The sequence below is a fragment of the Mixophyes fleayi genome, chromosome 8, assembly GCF_038048845.1.
Source record: "Mixophyes fleayi isolate aMixFle1 chromosome 8, aMixFle1.hap1, whole genome shotgun sequence".
NCBI lineage: Eukaryota > Metazoa > Chordata > Amphibia > Anura > Limnodynastidae > Mixophyes > Mixophyes fleayi.
This window is the reverse complement of record NC_134409.1, coordinates 125,808,945-125,828,416: the sequence shown is the minus strand read 5'-3', so window position 1 is coordinate 125,828,416 and position 19,472 is coordinate 125,808,945. Positions and strand designations below refer to the sequence as shown.

The 19,472-nt window shown below is 46.6% G+C and overlaps 1 protein-coding gene across 1 annotated transcript in view; it reads left to right on the top strand.

Moving 5' to 3' along the window:
- Nucleotides 1-1,304: 1,304 nt before the first annotated feature.
- TAFA4 (TAFA chemokine like family member 4) overlaps nt 1,305-19,472 on the top strand; it is a 169,752-nt gene continuing 151,584 nt past the window's right edge. Inside the window, exon 1 of the mRNA XM_075183425.1 lies at nt 1,305-2,138. The gene's annotated coding sequence lies outside the window, so the exon portion shown is untranslated. The remainder of the gene's footprint in view (nt 2,139-19,472) is intronic.

The following is a 19,472-nucleotide window of genomic DNA, read 5'->3' as shown; positions in this document are numbered from 1 at the left end:
GCTCCTAGAATGGTAATTTTAACAATATGGACAGTAAGATGAGAGAAGATGGCTGGTCTGCTTCAACAATATGGCTGGATAGGTAACAGAATATGACTAAAAAAGTAACAGAATATGGCTGGGTAGGTTAAAGAATATGGCTAGATAGGTAAGAGAACATGGCTGGATAGATTAGAGAATATGGGTGGATAGGTAAGAGAAATATGGATGGACAGGTAAGAGAATATGGCTGGATAGATAAGTGAATATGGCTGGATAGGTAAGTGAATTTGGATGGACTGATAAGAGAATATGGCTGGATAGGTAAGAGAATATGGATGGAAAGCAAAAAGAATATGGTAGAATAGAAAAACAAATATGGCTGGACAGGTAAGAGAATATGGCTGGATAGATAAGAGAGTATGGCTGGACATGTAAGAGAATATGGCTGGACAGGTAAGAAAATATGGCTGGAAAGGTAACAGAATATGGCTGGACAATGTTTCTCTCTTACCTCCCTTCACATGCAACCCTATGCTCACTGATATAATTACATTAGAGGCTGTGCAGAGGTCACTGCCTGCCACAAGACCCGCCTTCTCCTGTTGGCATGACCATTCCGATTATCTGATTGACTGCTGGGTGTTCTATCCCTGCCCACTTCAAAACAGGTAAAGAGGGGATGAATATGGAAAACATAAAGTTGCTCCGACCCAAACAAAATGCACTTAAAATAGTTTAAGGAGATTAAAAGTTAGGAGACTTTAAAGTAGTGGGATTATCCAGAAGGCCAGAGGCAATAGCGGATAAATTGCATTTCAGAGAAAGCTAATATATAGGTAATATAGGCAGGAGAAGATGGATTGATTGGTAGAATAATATGGGCACACCAAATGCAATGGATTGAGGGAATTAAGAACAGGAAGTTTTAAAATGTACTCATTGTAGACAAAAGGTATTTTTAATGAGTCAGAACATGATACCCTGGGTCTGACTAGTGACTTGTATCTCTGCTAACAAGATATCCTAAAGCCGACATTGTTATCCTAACTAAAGGTTGTCCAGGCCCCATAAGCTGGGACAATTATAATATAATTATAGGTAAAGGGGACACTTGACCCTCTGTATATCCCTCAGTGGGCTGTGAAATGTCTATGCTGAAATACTAATACTGCCCCAGTCCATTTTGAGAACACTGCTACACACCTGGACAAAGCTGTAGGAGCCAGCAATAGCTTAGAGAATTCCAGGACTGGCAGAGGTTGTGTCTGAGCCTGTGATAGTGAAAGGGAACATGACACAGTGTTGAAGGGGAAGGATATGAGAGAGCAGGGAGGAGCCGGAGCAGTAAACTGATCTTTGTCTGCTCCAATCAGTTATATGTGAACACCAGCCTTGTTAGTGTCACTCTGGATTCAAAGCAAAGCATCTGTCTGTGGCTCTCTCTCTCTCTCTCTGCTGGTTATACGGACATCTCTGGTCCAGGAGCAAAAGGGGCGCAGGAGAGGGACAGCAGCCAACACTCTACACCAGAAACAGGGGACTTTTATACCACTACAAAGTGCAGACTCGCAGCTGCAGCGCTGTAACTAGTTCACACCTGCCGGCTGCGCTTCTCAGTCACTATTATTTGCCTTATATATAGCTGGTGGCTCTGGACTGTCTTCGCGCAGAGCGCAGGTGGCTCTGGACTGTCTTCGCGTAGAGCGCAGGTGGCTCTCGTCTGTCTGCGCGCAGAGCGCAGGTGGCTCTCGTCTGTCTGCGCGCAGAGCGCAGGTGGCTCTGGTCTGTCTTCGCGCAGAGCGCAAGTGGCTCTGGTCTGTCTTCGCGCAGAGCGCAGGTGGCTCTCGTCTGTCTTTGCGCAGAGCGCAGGCTGCAGCCGGGATGCAGATCTCTGCTTTTACTACTTTCCTCTGATCAGCTTGGGGATGATGAGATGATTCAGCCTCTGGGACCGCTCAGGATGACAGCAACTTTCTGATACACCCACAACATGAACGTACCGGTCTGAGATATGTGTCCTGCTTTTGAGAAACACAATATGTAATTCTCAATCACCATCTGGCCAATGGACAGGGTAATGGAACAAAGCTCTCACCAGCTCTCCCCTTCCTGCAGATGAAGCGCTGGTCCTTCTTATCAGTAAGTTCTTGGGATCTGTGATTACTACCTGTAAAAGCAATCGTCCTCAGCCGGGGGGGTCAGGCAATAAGTTTTACTTTAAAGGCTCAATAAAAAGTAAAAGGTTCTGAACTATTTAATTGATGTAATATCACTGATTACTATGTCGTCTGCCTTATCAATGTGGCAACGACAGTGTTAAAGAGATTAACGTTGTATGCACTAATTAGTGTTGCTTGCAGTACAGTCATTGCATGTATGCTACTATGTGTTTACAATTCATTATTTGGAAACTTACCTTATACTTCAAGCTGACTTTAATACCCTTTGTCTTTCACCCCCTGTAATTATCATTAAGCCCTCTCTATATTCCTAGCAGATAGTCGGGTCAATACTTGCCGGGTTATATGTAATACACTCATTACTAGCTGCATAATTTAGCTTTATCCACCATCCGTCTATCTATGCATATGATTATCAATAATCTGCAAAGAATGCGCGCTATAGTATTATTTGAAGTGTTAATTAATTTCCATTGATGCTGTTTATAGTATGCATATTTGCAGCGCAGCAATTGTTTTATATGCATTGTCTAATCCATTGTTATAAGCATCTCCTCTGTGCATCACCAGCCCTCCTATGACTTGTGCCGGGGGAGGCTTAGTTAAAGGGATAGAGGAATTGTCCTTGTGTCAGGTGCTGGTACCAGCTGCTTTCTTCCACGGTCTGATCAAATGGACAAGCTGCTTCCACTACAGATGACCTCCTGCCGTGGCTTTTCCTCTATACTCACAAGGAAAATGCCTCTAGGATCACTTTCATTATCCCTTTATAGATCATCCGCATCCCTGGCAGGAGTGTAAGGTGCACAGGTCTGCTCATCCATTTGAGTCAGCTGGATGAGAGGGAGTCAGATGGTGGAGTAGCATGCTCTTTGGTTGCAAGCTGATGCACTTTTCTGGTCAGACGCGTTGTGTGTATTGTGAGTTTATTTGCACTCTGGTCTATAGATGAAGTTCAGGGAACAGCTGCTGACAGAATATTAGATTTTATTTGCTGCTTTGATAATTGCTATAGTTCAGGAAGGTCTATATGTGTAGAACATGATAAGTGCAGGAGTTTTGTCGCTGTCCACGAATTAGTGCTGAAAACAGAGTCCTTCTCATGCACTAAGTTCCTTCCTTTTATGCAGGTGAAAAACTTTCTACTAGTGACAAAAACTCTCAATGTTAAACTCTCTTTTATAGTTCTACATTCTATGACCTTTGTCTGGAGCTTTGCATAAATCAGCGTAAACATTTGATCCATTATTGTATTGTTATAAATATAAGGAATGATAAATATTATCATATCAGATAAATATAGGATGTTTAAAATAAGTGCAATGCCCACTGTGTAATTAGTACACACAGTGATGAAGAAGCTATCTCAATGATGACCCATACCTCAGACTTTGCATTTAAATGCAATTATTTTGCGCCAGTTTCTCCTCCATATATAATCTACTCAGCGATACAACCAAATGGTATCATAGCAGCATCTTGAAATATTTTGCATTACATGTTGAGTGCAAAGTTACAGGTACTGAGCAATCCATTGATTTTCTCAGCTACAAACGCTGCTTTGACAGATTATTTCATAAGCCCACATTTGAGTTTGCTTGATTTAATAATGAAATCAGATCAGTGTAATGATAGATTAATGGCTGCAATTAGCAGGCTGCTTACACATAATTAATATTTTAATGCTTTGTTGTAAATAAGTGAGTCAGTATCCGCACATATTGTTTTAATGCGGATGCTTAGGAAGTGAGTATACATCATATTTAGATGCAATTTATGTACTTTTTTTTACGTTTTCCATTTCTCTTACACATTCTGTTCCTCTTATTTTGAATTTAAATAGCGGACGACACACAGTTAAAAGGCTTAAACTGTATTATTTAGAGCCATATGCCTGCTACTGTTTATATGAGTAACGTGTTAAATGGAACAAAAAAAATAAATAAAAATCCTTGAGTGCATTGCGAAGGCAGCAGCACTACTAATATTGAAATGAAAATGTGTTTTGTTGCAGTTGATCATAATGGGAAGAATGCCATTGGAAAGGTCACTACGTATTCATTTTCCTATCTGACACAGCTTGGTATTGCAAAGCATTCATTTTGCAGATGTGAGTCAATTTATATTTAGAATCTTATTTTCTCCGAGTGTGTTTTGTTTTGCTGTAGGAGAAAAAAAAACAACACACAAAACAAATGAATCTACTGTTTGATTGATGTGGTTCAAGTGTTTGAATGCTGGAGGTAGCGCAGAATAGACTGGCCGTCCTTGAGTTTGCAGTCATTGACCCAGTAGATTATAGGGAGAAAAAAAAGTGTGTGTAAAAATGGCTGAAAAGGAATCTTTTTCATTTTCCTAGTTCAAGGATGTCTTGGGTGACATAGACAAACCTGTAAACAATCTCACCTCTGCACATCTGTCTTTGCGATGGCTGATAACTGTTTAACATAATCTTTTAATCTCAGTAATGTACTAAAAATGACTTTTTATAAGCAGTTGTGGATAACATAATACACAAGTCTACCAGAATTCACAATGCAGAAATATAATATACCCAATATTCTCCAATCACTTTCTCTTTTCCTAGAAACATCTGCTTCGTGGGTCAATTTCTAAGGATCATGCTGGGAACTTTATTTTTTTTTTAGTTCACTCTTTAAATGGTTTGCATGGCCCCTTACTGAGTTATATGCAAGATAGGGTCATAAGGCCAAGACGGTATAGAGAGAAAATATGTTCATGTAAGCCGCATCGTCTAATCACAAATCTCATGAAGTGGGGTCGCAGACGCAGCTGGCTGTCTGATTGCATCGTCTATCAACCAAGGCACTTCACAGTAACCCCGTGCATCTTCCTAAAAAAATGCATTATGTTTGTGTACCAAGTTTCCCAACAGTTATATTCTGTGAAAATATAGAATGCACAAAAGTGAATATCAATGTAGTGAACATGTGACATACTGACAATATCAATCAATCAGCTACTACTATAATAACTGAATGGACAGCTGCCAATTCTAGTGTGTGCGCAGGATTATAATTTATTTAAACTTTGGAAACAGACAAAGTTAGCAGATATATAACGGTATAGGCTGGTATAGGCTTTTGGAAACAGAATGTACAATTTAATTTATATTGGGGTCTGGTAATGGGTACTACCCCAAATGAACCCATGTAACGATTTTTAAAGTGTTAGAAAATAGAAACCCATTTGGACCATATAGCATTGAGTGCCATAGAAGGAGTTGTGCTCCAAAGAGTCGTTGTTCAAGACTGAGTGTACAGCAAACTCTGGATTCAGTACGTACTGTGCCATTTATTTATAGCAGTGGCTGTAAAATGAAAACCTAATCTATTTTAAAAATCCAGCCGGCTACGCATCTATTGCCTGAAACACATATTGTAATCTCTTGTACAATGATTTCAGCTCTGACAATAGTGACTTTAATTGAATGTTTTCTCTTGAAAAGAGTGTGATAGTTGCAGGAAAATTAGAGTGTACTGTACTGTACTCTGGTGATCTAAAAATAGATGTGCAAACTACCAAAGACGTGGTAAATAGTCTCGCAAGGGCAGCTAGCCTGTTTGAACTTGGGGCGAGCCCAGAGACGGATGCTGTGCTTGAGAATTTAATACCTTGACTTGTGTCCTTCTTGTGTCTACGAGATTTTGACTTAGGAAAAACACTGCAAATGTTCATCTGACCTGAGCCTACAAAGCAATGGTGTCTTGTGCTAAATACTCTCCCATCATTGACCTGCTAATCCACACTGTCCCTTCAAATAATAGAAACGATAGAATGGATTATTGTTGTTTCTGTCATGTAAATATCCCTCCTCCCCAAAAAAAAGATATATTCATCATTTAATCTAAAATAAAAGAATTCAATTTACTGTTACACTACGACCTCCCGCTTTTCTTGTCTGCTGGTATGTGGTGGAACAATTTTCTGAGTGAAAAAATAATCTTTACATGCAAATTGTATGCCAGATTACCATCAGTAATTTGCACTACGCAAACGTAAGCACATTTTTTTTAGCAATAATTATTCAACTTTGCAGCTGGTTGGCCTTTTCCAGAACTTGACAAACAACCTACTGTATGTGTTGCTTCCCCAGAATTCTAAGCAGGCTGCTAGCAGGCTTGCCTCTGCAAAGCAATTGGGTCTAGGGGACTACACACTGGACATAATGCAATGTACCCCAAGTTTGCATGAATTAAGCCGCATGGGTAACATACTCTGCTTTGTGTTTTATTTTATTGTTAACGTACGGTGCACATGTTTTAATTTATTGTTTCGTGGTGATTGCATCAATGGACATAGACCATTATTTAAGATTTTACTTAATAACAACCATTATTACTTCTGTAGGCCTTCACTTAGAACGGCCAACGTTTCATACAGCCCCAAATAACAACCATAAGTTAAAATAATGTAAAATGTGTCTCTTTAAATCTGTATTTTAAAGAAATAAAACATATGCACCCTGCAGTATCCATTTCTATTCTATATAAAGTGCAATGTAGCATCACAGTCCTTCACCCGGATTGGATAATCAAAGATCTGTGTACTTGTTAAGCAGGAGGGGGTTATAAAACTCTAAAAGACCCTACGTGGTAATTAAATATACAAATTCAATAAGAAATTATCCATATTTACACCACAAGTTTATTGTTATATTGACTGAGTTAATGAAGTGAATTAATCGAACGTGAGACTAATTTTAATTTATCCAGAGCAGGGATAATGCTGATGAGGCAGGAGCTTGTGTTGCTGGTAATATAGTCAGCTATTAACCTGTGTTATTGGTCTGCTAGATTTTGTATTTTGTATTCTTGCTTTATAATCATTAACTTAATGTGTTTTTATTTGCATATCAAGCCAACGATTATGCTTGACTGCAAATGAGCCGGCTGAAGTGGCCAAAGTTACACGGCAGCCCTTAGATGGGGTTTGTTAGACGACTGTGAGGCGAGTTAGAGAGTCCTGATTGGTCACATCATGTCACATGGTTAGTTTTAGATCATGTGATAAGTAAAGTGGCCTTTAGTGCCTTGGGGCACTAAAGCATACTTGCCAACATTTCTTTTTCTTTTTCCGGGAGATGCCGGCTGGGACGTGGGCGTGCAGGGGGCGGGGCGGCGAAATCGTGTCATTTTGGCCCCGCCCCCGTGACGGAATGACGCAAATCGCGTCATTTTACAGCGGGGGCGGGGCTAAACGCCGCGATTCCGGGTGAATCGCGGCGTTTAAACTGAATTTTTCCCACTTCCTATCAGGGAGATTGCCACACTCGTCCGGGAGACTCTCGCAAAATGCGGGAGTCTCCCGGACAAATCGGGAGAGTTGGCAAGTATGCACTAAAGGCTATTTTATATATTTGTCACCAGTATGATGGCTGTGGTTTAAATACTAGGGCAGCAGTGGGCAAGGGGCCAGCGGCCCTCTGAGCCTGACCCTACAGCCGCCCCCCAGCCGGTTGCTCCAATCAGAATTGGGGGCTTCTGCATCATGTGACTTCCTCTGCACAGTGCAGAGAGGTCACATGGCCTACCCAGAGGAGGGAGGGGGGGCGTGCCCTGTGCTTCTACCTCTATGCGGCCCCTTTAAAGGCTAGAGGGTCTCACATGCGGCCCTCCACCACTTTCACGTTGCCCTGAAACGTGGACCCACCACTAGGCAGAAGTTTAGTGTGGGGGGAGGTGCAAAAGTGGGCACCTGACCAGCTAAAAAATAGCCCTCCTGACAGAGGTGAGCATATACTAATTAAAAAATGTTTGTGATTGTTAAAAACCAACTATTATGAAGCAATATATGAAAGCTGCTCATGGATATCATCAAATAATACCCAAGGCAAAGTTGACAAATTGCACCCAGATATATATATATATATATATATATATATATATATATATATATATATATATATATTTATATAGTGTGAAACCACTTATGATACATAATGCTGGGAGATTATCTTCCTGTATATTCTGTTAAAGAATGTAACAAACCACAGAAAAGGCTGTGAATCACCTTTGCTTCTAATAGTCAGGTGGAGACTCTACACTAAAGGCAAAGTTAGCCTTCTGCTGTTATATACACAAGGTTACTTGTGTCATTTTAATTATGGGAACAATAAACAATTTTTTTTATATAGATATGTTTACAGAAAGATGTTGGGTTATTGATCAGATATCTCTTTTATAGCACGTGAGTGCCGATGTGCCGTGTGTTAGGAATATTTGTCTAAACCTAGACACACACTGCCATATTGCAGCTGAAATTGGGCAATTGGTCCTTTATTTCAGAGTGCAGCCCCAAAATAACCACGATGAACAGTGAAATCGATAGGATAATTTTCAGGCATGTTTGGGGATGACTGTTGTCTGTCTATGGGCTGAGTCATTGAGAGCAAATCATAAAACAGGAGTAACTTTGGAACTGGGCAAAACCATGTTGCACTGGAGGGGGAGGTAAATTAAAATGTGGGGACAGATTTATAGTTGGGGTAGGGCATGTCCTAGATCAACTTTAGATTTCAGTGTACAAATAAAGCTATCAAGAATTTATGTGCTGCATGGAAAAACAGCCAGTATTTAACTTATATGCAAGATAACAAACTAATGTACACCCCTTGCATTGTAACATGGTTTGTCCAAGAGAAAGTGTACTCCTTTCTAGGCCTTACTTTCCTTAGCGATCAGGCCCATTTTATTCATGGCCCTAAAATCAGCCAATCCTGGTCAGCATGTGATTGGAATCGATTATATCTTGATTGGGTTTAGCAGACAATGCAGTCGCCGTAGTCATTACCCAACATCACTAAATGAGCACCATGACGTCTGTCTGTATAGCCGAACTGACTCACAGTCATAATGGTCTAATGAGAACGCACACATGTGTGACCAAATTGTATAGAGATCTGGTTGTCTGACTTTATGGGCACTAATTGGCTGACCTTGGACTTAAGAACACACAAAGAGAACTGTCACAAAACTGTGTCAACCCCCTTCAATATCATACAATGATACTAAATGAAATAAAACATGACACACCCGACAACATTTCCCTGTTTAAGTGACTGCAGGACGGATAAATATGGATATATATTATATATTTGATATATTTCACAAAGCATCTGCTACTTAGAAACCAAGAGTTGCTCCAAAACTTGACCCTTTACATAAGTAAACCGAGGGGGGTTTCCTAGTGCCTGGAAACCCCCCATCCAAGCCTGAGGCACTGTATAATTGAGGTGGCTGGACCCTGCTCCCGCTTCACACAGCTCTGCTTGAAAAGGGAGTGCTGCGTGCACCTAACAGTAGTGCACGCAGCATTGCCCGTGTATATTATGGGGATAGGAAGAGTTGGAGAGCAGACAAGCACTGTCTAAAATTATAGCCACGCCCCCATGCATGCTGGTCACGCCCAATGGCGGCGTGGTGGGGAAACCCCTCTCTACAAATCCTGCGTTTGCCCCTTCTTTACTTTTGCAAACTCTTATTCAATGCTGGGCGGCTTTTTTCCCACAATTCCACGGTGTGGAGGCGCTGTGATATTGGGAGACAGGCGCCCAGCCATGAGCATAGTATGTGTCTCGAATAAGAAGCTGAATTAAATAATTTACATACACAGGCGCTAATAGGTTATCACCCTTACTGTGTTTTGTTTTTATCGCCCCACACTCTTAGGGGTCTATTTATCAAATAACGGTGATATGAAAGATTTTCTTTTACCGCCCATGGCAGTAATAGCAAATCTTTCTCACCGCTATTAACTAATTCATTTTTGCCCAGGCAGCTAAGTGACCATCGGATCCCTGGCAATTTCGACAGGCAGCGGTGTGGCTGAATTTATCGCTTCACCAGGCCTGTGAGTGAGCCCTAAAAAAGTAAAAATAAGTTTAATATATATATATAAAAAAAAAAAATATATATATATATTTTTTGCTTATATTTATAAAAAATACTTTATTTAAATGCAAACAAGTGAAATTGGAGAGGGAAGATGTGTTATATGTTGTGGACATGATATAAGTATGTGGTATGTTTTAATACCTTGTAACACTTTCTATAGCTTCAAAGCAAATATATGTGTGATCATTACAAGGAGGGATTGGAGTTGTTCCAAACAGACATTTATTTTGTTTCTCACCTTCCTCCAGTTTCATATTTGTCCTATTAAAATACAGTCCCTTGTTCAAACAGACTGACAAGGATGAAATCAGCCCAGGCTCCTGGGACTCTGGAGAGACTGAGCTACAATCTGAGAGCCGTACAACTGTCACTGTTGTGATTTCTGAGAAACCCCTCGAAATCACCTTAGGCATTTCTTCCACTTGTGGTTTTATCGACCCACGCAGGTCTATCACAAGCAGACACATCCTGCAGACCCTGATGTTCTCAATTCGTCCACCAGAGGGAGCAAATATATCTTTCATAAAATCTCCTAGCGTGCATTCTCTGAATATGTACAGCTATTAGCTATGCTACAAGTGAACTATATCCCAAAATAATATGTAAGTTAGGAATTGCTGCTATAAATAGCTCCAATATGGATGCTGAATTGTAATTTTTAACATGTGGAATATAGGTCATGTTGGAAATACATGTTGTTTACAATATATTGTATGTTACACGTTGCATAGACACACATTATATACATCGGATGAGCATAGGTGGAAGGGAAATAGTACAATGGCCCTTAATAATGGTAAACTATGCACATATTTAGTAGCTCATGTTTGCATATATGTTAGTACTACGTGAGGTCAAAATTTAATGATATAGTCTCTCTATACAGGACATATGTGCACATTTACCATCAATTTGTTGCCCCCTCCGTATCTCTCTCATCGCTGTCCCCTCCATGTGTCTCTCGCATTGATGCCCCCTCCGTGTCTCTCTCATTGATGCCCCCTCCATGTCTCTCTCATTGCTGCCCCCTCCATGTGTCTCTCTCATTGATGCCCCCTACGTGTCTCTCTCATTGATGCCCCCTCCATGTATCTCTCATTGCTGCCCCCTCCGTGTCTCTCTCATTGCTGCCCCCTCCGTGTCTCTCTCATTGCTGCCCCCTCCATGTATCTCTCTCATTGCTGCCCCCTCCATGTATCTCTCTCATTGCTGCCCCCTCCGTGTCTCTCTCATTGCTGCCCCCTCCGTGTCTCTCTCATTGATGCCCCCTCCATGTATCTCTCTCATTGATGCCCCCTCTGTATCTCTCTCGTTGCTGCCCCCTCCATGTGTGTCTCTCATTTCTGCCCCCTCCGTGTCTCTCTCATTGATGCCCCCTCCATGTGTCTCTCTCATTGATGCCCCCTCCATGTCTCTCTCGTTGCTGCCCCCTCCGTGTCTCATTGATGCCCCCTCCATGTGTCTCTCTCATTGATGCCCCCTCCATGTCTCTCTCTCATTGATGCCCCCTCCGTGTCTCATTGATGCCCCCTCCATGTGTCTCTCTCATTGATGCCCCCTCCGTGTCTCTCTCATTGCTGCTCCCTCCGTGTCTCTCTCATTGCTGCCCCCTCCGTGTCTCTCTCATTGCTGCCCCCTCCGTGTCTCTCTCATTGCTGCCCCCTCCGTGTCTCTCTCATTGCTGCCCCCTCCATGTATCTCTCTCATTGCTGCCCCCTCCGTGTCTCTCTCATTGCTGCCCCCTCCGTGTCTCTCTCATTGCTGCCCCCTCCGTGTCTCTCTCATTGCTGCCCCCTCCATGTATCTCTCTCATTGCTGCCCCCTCCATGTATCTCTCTCATTGATGCCCCCTCTGTATCTCTCTCGTTGCTGCCCCCTCCATGTGTGTCTCTCATTTCTGCCCCCTCCGTGTCTCTCTCATTGATGCCCCCTCCATGTGTCTCTCTCATTGATGCCCCCTCCATGTCTCTCTCGTTGCTGCCCCCTCCGTGTCTCATTGATGCCCCCTCCATGTGTCTCTCTCATTGATGCCCCCTCCATGTCTCTCTCTCATTGATGCCCCCTCCGTGTCTCATTGATGCCCCCTCCATGTGTCTCTCTCATTGATGCCCCCTCCATGTCTCTCTCGTTGCAGCCCCCTCCGTATCTCTCTCATTGATGCCCCCTCCGTGTCTCTCTCATTGCTGCCCCCTCCATGTGTGTCTCTCATTGATGCCCCCTCCGTGTCTCTCTCATTGCTGCCCCCTCCATGTGTCTCTCTCATTGATGCCCCCTCCGTGTCTCTCTCATTGATGCCCCCTCCATGTCTCTCTCTCATTGATGCCCCCTCCATGTCTCTCTCTCATTGATGCCCCCTCCATGTCTCTCATTGATGCCCCCTCCATGTCTCTCTCATTGATGCCCCCTCCGTGTCTCTCTCATTGCTGCTCTCTCCGTGTCTCTCTCATTGATGCCCCCTCCGTGTCTCTCTTATTGCTGCTCCCTCCGTGTCTCTCTCATTGATGCCCCCTCCATGTCTCTCATTGCTGCCCCCTCCGTGTCTCTCTCATTGATGCCCCCTCCGTGTCTCTCTCATTGATGCCCCCTCCATGTCTCTCTCATTGCTGCCTCCTCCGTGTCTCTCTCATTGCTGCCCCCTCCGTGTCTCTCTCATTTCTGCCCCCTCCGTGTCTCATTGATGCCCCCTCCATGTGTCTCTCTCATTGATGCCCCCTCCATGTCTCTCTCGTTGCAGCCCCCTCCATGTGTGTCTCTCATTGATGCCCCCTCCATGTGTCTCTCTCATTGATGCCCCCTCCATGTCTCTCTCGTTGCAGCCCCCTCCATGTGTGTCTCTCATTGCTGCCCCCTCCATGTCTCTCTCATTGATGCCCCCTCCGTGTCTCTCTCATTGCTGCTCTCTCCGTGTCTCTCTCATTGATGCCCCCTCCGTGTCTCTCTCATTGCTGCCCCCTCCATGTGTCTCTCTCATTGATGCCCCCTCCGTGTCTCTCTCATTGATGCCCCCTCCATGTCTCTCTCTCATTGATGCCCCCTCCATGTCTCTCTCTCATTGATGCCCCCTCCATGTCTCTCATTGATGCCCCCTCCATGTCTCTCTCATTGATGCCCCCTCCGTGTCTCTCTTATTGCTGCTCCCTCCGTGTCTCTCTCATTGATGCCCCCTCCATGTCTCTCATTGCTGCCCCCTCCGTGTCTCTCTCATTGATGCCCCCTCCGTGTCTCTCTCATTGATGCCCCCTCCGTGTCTCTCTCATTGATACCCCCTCCATGTCTCTCTCATTGCTGCCTCCTCCGTGTCTCTCTCATTGCTGCCCCCTCCGTGTCTCTCTCATTTCTGCCCCCTCCGTGTCTCATTGATGCCCCCTCCATGTGTCTCTCTCATTGATGCCCCCTCCATGTCTCTCTCATTGCAGCCCCCTCCATGTGTGTCTCTCATTGATGCCCCCTCCATGTGTCTCTCTCATTGATGCCCCCTCCATGTCTCTCTCGTTGCAGCCCCCTCCATGTGTGTCTCTCATTGATGCCCCCTCCATGTGTCTCTCTCATTGATGCCCCCTCCATGTCTCTCTCGTTGCAGCCCCCTCCATGTGTGTCTCTCATTGCTGCCCCCTCCGTATCTCTCTCATTGATGCCCCCTCCGTGTCTCTCTCATTGCTGCTCTCTCCGTGTCTCTCTCATTGATGCCCCCTCCGTGTCTCTCTCATTGATGCCCCCTCCATGTCTCTCTCTCATTGATGCCCCCTCCATGTCTCTCTCTCATTGATGCCCCCTCCATGTCTCTCTCTCATTGATGCCCCCTCCATGTCTCTCATTGATGCCCCCTCCATGTCTCTCTCATTGATGCCCCCTCCGTGTCTCTCTCATTGATGCCCCCTCCATGTCTCTCTCTCATTGATGCCCCCTCCATGTCTCTCTCTCATTGATGCCCCCTCCATGTCTCTCTCTCATTGATGCCCCCTCCGTATCTCTCTCATTGATGCCCCCTCCATGTCTCTCATTGATGCCCCCTCCGTGTCTCTCTCATTGATGCCCCCTCCGTGTCTCTCTTATTGCTGCTCCCTCCGTGTCTCTCTCATTGATGCCCCCTCCATGTCTCTCATTGCTGCCCCCTCCGTGTCTCTCTCATTGATGCCCCCTCCGTGTCTCTCTCATTGATGCCCCCTCCGTGTCTCTCTCATTGATACCCCCTCCATGTCTCTCTCATTGCTGCCTCCTCCGTGTCTCTCTCATTGCTGCCCCCTCCGTGTCTCTCTCATTTCTGCCCCCTCCGTGTCTCATTGATGCCCCCTCCATGTGTCTCTCTCATTGATGCCCCCTCCATGTGTGTCTCTCATTGCTGCCCCCTCCGTATCTCTCTCATTGATGCCCCCTCCGTGTCTCTCTCATTGATGCCCCCTCCATGTCTCTTTCATTGATGCCCCCTCCATGTCTCTCTCATTGATGCCCCCTCCATGTCTCTCTCTCATTGATGCCCCCTCCGTGTCTCATTGATGCCCCCTCCATGTGTCTCTCTCATTGATGCCCCCTCCGTGTCTCATTGATGCCCCCTCCATGTGTCTCTCTCATTGATGCCCCCTCCATGTCTCTCTCATTGATGCCCCCTCCATGTCTCTCTCTCATTGATGCCCCCTCCATGTCTCTCTCATTGATGCCCCCTCCATGTCTCTCTCTCATTGATGCCCCCTCCGTGTCTCTCTCATTGATGCCCCCTCCGTCTCTCTCTCATTGATGCCCCCTCCATGTCTCTCTCATTGATGCCCCCTCCATGTGTCTCTCTCATTGATGCCCCCTCCATGTCTCTCATTGATGCCCCCTCCATGTCTCTCTCTCATTGATGCCCCCTCCAAGTCTCTCATTGATGCCCCCTCCATGTCTCTCTCATTGATGCCCCCTCCGTGTCTCTCTTATTGCTGCCCCCTCCGTGTCTCTCTTATTGCTGCTCCCTCCGTGTCTCTCTCATTGATGCCCCCTCCGTGTCTCTCTCATTGCTGCCCCCTCCGTGTCTCTCTCATTGCTGCCCCCTCCGTGTCTCTCTCATTGCTGCCCCCTCCATGTGTCTCTCTCATTGATGCCCCCTCCATGTCTCTCATTGCTGCCCCCTCCATGTCTCTCTCTCATTGATGCCCCCTCCATGTCTCTCTCATTGATGCCCCCTCCATGTCTCTCTCATTGCTGCCCCCTCCGTGTCTCTCTCATTGCTGCCCCCTCCGTGTCTCTCTTATTGCTGCCCCCTCCACGTCTCTCTCATTGATGCCCCCTCCGTGTCTCTCTCATTGATGCCCCCTCCATGTATCTCTCATTGCTGCCCCCTCCGTGTCTCTCTTATTGCTGCCCCCTCCGTGTCTCTCTTATTGCTGCCCCCTCCGTGTCTCTCTCATTGCTGCCCCCTCCGTGTCTCTCTCATTGCTGCCCCCTCCGTGTCTCTCTCATTGATGCCCCCTCCATGTCTCTCATTGCTGCCCCCTCCATGTCTCTCTCATTGATGCCCCCTCCGTGTCTCTCTCATTGATGCCCCCTCCATGTCTCTCATTGCTGCCCCCTCCGTGTCTCTCTCATTGATGCCCCCTACGTGTCTCTCTCATTGCTGCCCCCTCCATGTCTCTCATTGCTGCCCCCTCCATGTCTCTCATTGCTGCCCCCTCCGTGTCTCTCTCATTGATGCCCCCTCCATGTCTCTCTCATTGATGCCCCCTCCATGTCTCTCTCATTGCTGCCCCCTCCGTGTCTCTCTCATTGCTGCCCCCTCCATGTCTCTTTCATTGATGCCCCCTCCATGTCTCTCTCATTGCTGCTCTCTCCGTGTCTCTCTTATTGCCGCCCCCTCCGTGTCTCTCTTATTGCTGCCCCCTCCGTGTCTCTCTCATTGATGCCCCCTCCGTGTCTCTCTCATTGATGCCCCCTCCGTGTCTCTCTCATTGATGCCCCCTCCATGTCTCTCTTATTGCTGCTCCCTCCGTGTCTCTCTCATTGATGCCCCCTCCATGTCTCTCTTATTGCTGCCCCCCTCCGTGTCTCTCTCATTGATGCCCCCTCCGTGTCTCTCTCATTGCTGCTCCCTCCGTGTCTCTCTCATTGATGCCCCCTCCATGTCTCTCTTATTGCTGCTCCCTCCGTGTCTCTCTCATTGATGCCCCCTCCATGTCTCTCATTGCTGCCCCCTCCATGTCTCTCTCATTGATGCCCCCTCCGTGTCTCTCTCATTGATGCCCCCTCCGTGTCTCTCTCATTGCTGCCCCCTCCGTGTCTCTCTTATTGCTGCTCCCTCCGTGTCTCTCTCATTGATGCCCCCTCCGTGTCTCTCTCATTGATGCCCCCTCCATGTCTCTCTCATTGATGCCCCCTCCATGTCTCTCATTGCTGCCCCCTCCATGTCTCTCTCATTGATGCCCCCTCCATGTCTCTCTCATTGATGCCCCCTCCATGTCTCTCTCATTGATGCCCCCTCCGTGTCTCTCTCATTGATGCCCCCTCCGTGTCTCTCTCATTGCTGCCCCCTCTGTGTCTCTCTTATTGCTGCTCCCTCCGTGTCTCTCTCATTGATGCCCCCTCCGTGTCTCTCTCATTGATGCCCCCTCCATGTCTCTCTCATTGATGCCCCCTCCATGTCTCTCATTGCTGCCCCCTCCATGTCTCTCTCATTGATGCCCCCTCTGTGTCTCTCTCATTGATGCCCCCTCCATGTCTCTCTCATTGATGCCCCCTCCATGTCTCTCATTGCTGCCCCCTCCATGTCTCTCTCATTGATGCCCCCTCCATGTCTCTCATTGCTGCTCCCTCCGTGTCTCTCTCATTGATGCCCCCTCCGTGTCTCTCTTATTGCTGCTCCCTCCGTGTCTCTCTCATTGATGCCCCCTCCGTGTCTCTCTCATTGATGCCCCCTCCATGTCTCTCATTGCTGCCTCCTCCGTGTCTCTCTCATTGATGCCCCCTCCATGTCTCTCTCATTGATGCCCCCTCCATGTCTCTCTCATTGATGCCCCCTCCATGTCTCTTATTGCTGCTCCCTCCGTGTCTCTCTCATTGATGCCCCCTCCGTGTCTCTCTCATTGATGCCCCCTCCGTGTCTCTCTCATTGCTGCCCCCTCCGTGTCTCTCTCATTGCTGCCCCCTCCGTGTCTCTCTCATTGCTGCCCCCTCCGTGTCTCTCTCATTGCTGCCCCCTCCGTGTCTCTCTCATTGATGCCCCCTCCATGTCTCTCATTGCTGCCCCCTCCATGTCTCTCTCTCATTGATGCCCCCTCCATGTCTCTCATTGATGCCCCCTCCATGTCTCTCTCATTGATGCCCCCTCCATGTCTCTCTCATTGATGCCCCCTCCATGTCTCTCTCATTGATGCCCCCTCCATGTCGCTCTCATTGCTGCCCCCTCCGTGTCTCTCTTATTGCTGCTCCCTCCGTGTCTCTCTCATTGATGCCCCCTCCGTGTCTCTCTCATTGCTGCCCCCTCCGTGTCTCTCTCATTGCTGCCCCCTCCGTGTCTCTCTCATTGCTGCCCCCTCCATGTGTCTCTCTCATTGATGCCCCCTCCATGTCTCTCATTGCTGCCCCCTCCATGTCTCTCTCTCATTGATGCCCCCTCCATGTCTCTCATTGATGCCCCCTCCATTTCTCTCTCATTGATGCCCCCTCCGTGTCTCTCTCATTGCTGCTCTCTCCGTGTCTCTCTTATTGCTGCCCCCTCCGTGTCTCTCTTATTGCTGCTCCCTCCATGTCTCTCTCATTGATGCCCCCTCCATGTCTCTCTTATTGCTGCTCCCTCCGTGTCTCTCTCATTGATGCCCCCTCCATGTCTCTCATTGCTGCTCTCTCCGTGTCTCTCTTATTGCTGCCCCCTCCGTGTCTCTCTTATTGCTGCTCCCTCCATGTCTCTCTCATTGCTGCCCCCTCCATGTCTCTCTCATTGATGCCCCCTCCGTGTCTCTCTCATTGATGCCCCCTCCGTGTCTCTCTCATTGCTGCCCCCTCCGTGTCTCTCTCATTGCTGCCCCCTCCGTGTCTCTCTCATTGCTGCCCCCTCTGTGTCTCCCTCATTGCTGCCCCCTCCATGTCTCTCTCATTGCTGCCCCCTCCGTGTCTCTCTCATTGCTGCCCCCTCCGTGTCTCTCTCATTGCTGCCCCCTCCGTGTCTCTCTCATTGCTGCCCCCTCCGTGTCTCTCTCATTGATGCCCCCTCCATGTCTCTCATTGCTGCCCCCTCCATGTCTCTCTCATTGATGCCCCCTCCGTGTCTCTCTCATTGATGCCCCTTCCATGTCTCTCATTGCTGCCCCCTCCATGTCTCTCTCATTGATGCCCCCTCCGTGTCTCTCTCATTGCTGCCCCCTCCGTGTCTCTCTCATTGATGCCCCCTCCATGTCTCTCATTGCTGCCCCCTCCATGTCTCTCTCATTGCTGCCCCCTTCGTGTCTCTCTCATTCCCACCATATGTGGGTAACGCCAACGAATGACGTCTAGCAAGGAGTAGGTTTAAGCGCTGTGGAGTAAGTAACCTCCAACATTGTGATTTCATATTTTAACAATTCGACTACCACAACTGTTAATTTATAACATATGAAGAATTACATTGTAACAAGTAGACAATTGATGTCTGTGTGTGTAACCCCTTGGAATAATTATCCTCAATAATTTGTTTATGGTGTGGATTCTGTGGAGCCTCTTAATGTTGAGTATGGGCCAGTGCAGGAGGGGGGCGTGGTGACACTATGGGCCGCCTCCTATTTTGACATGTACAACATTGCAGAGTGGGGTGCCGCTTGATGACGCAAACCGTCATCAATCCTTCCGGGATCTGGAAGGATGCCTACTCTTCAAGGAGTAAGGAAGGACTCCCGAAAATGTAGGAGCTTCCCAGAAATTCACAATTTGAATGATCACGTATGCAGTGTTAAAACTCAATTAAAAAAAATTCCACCCTAAAGTAAAATGATACAGTATCACCCTATGTACCAAGCTAGGAGAGCCGTAGTAGGAGTCCGGCATCATTGGTGTGTGCAGAATTAGGCAGAGTAGCCCAGTGATTAGGTAGAATAGGCATAAATTGAGAAGAGGTTTTTCTTTGAAGAAGTTCCTTTCTTTTTCATTTTCTTTGATTTAGAAAAAGTATAAATTAATTGAGCAAATGATAAAAACCGAGTAATGTTCCTTACTGTGATGGGCATGAATTACGTATGTTTGCAGCGTTATAATTTGCTCTGTTACACACGTGGTGAAGCTCTGACTATTGAGTGTTAAACTTGTGTTTAGAAGTTGCGTCAGAGCTTACGGTGCCAAAGGCTATGTACCTGCGGCTCCAGTTCTGTAAATCTAGTCCTTCGTGGAACCCGGTCCTCTGGAGAAAATGATCCTTCATTATAGATTGAGTAGTTTTTAGAGCTCCTAATTTACAGACATT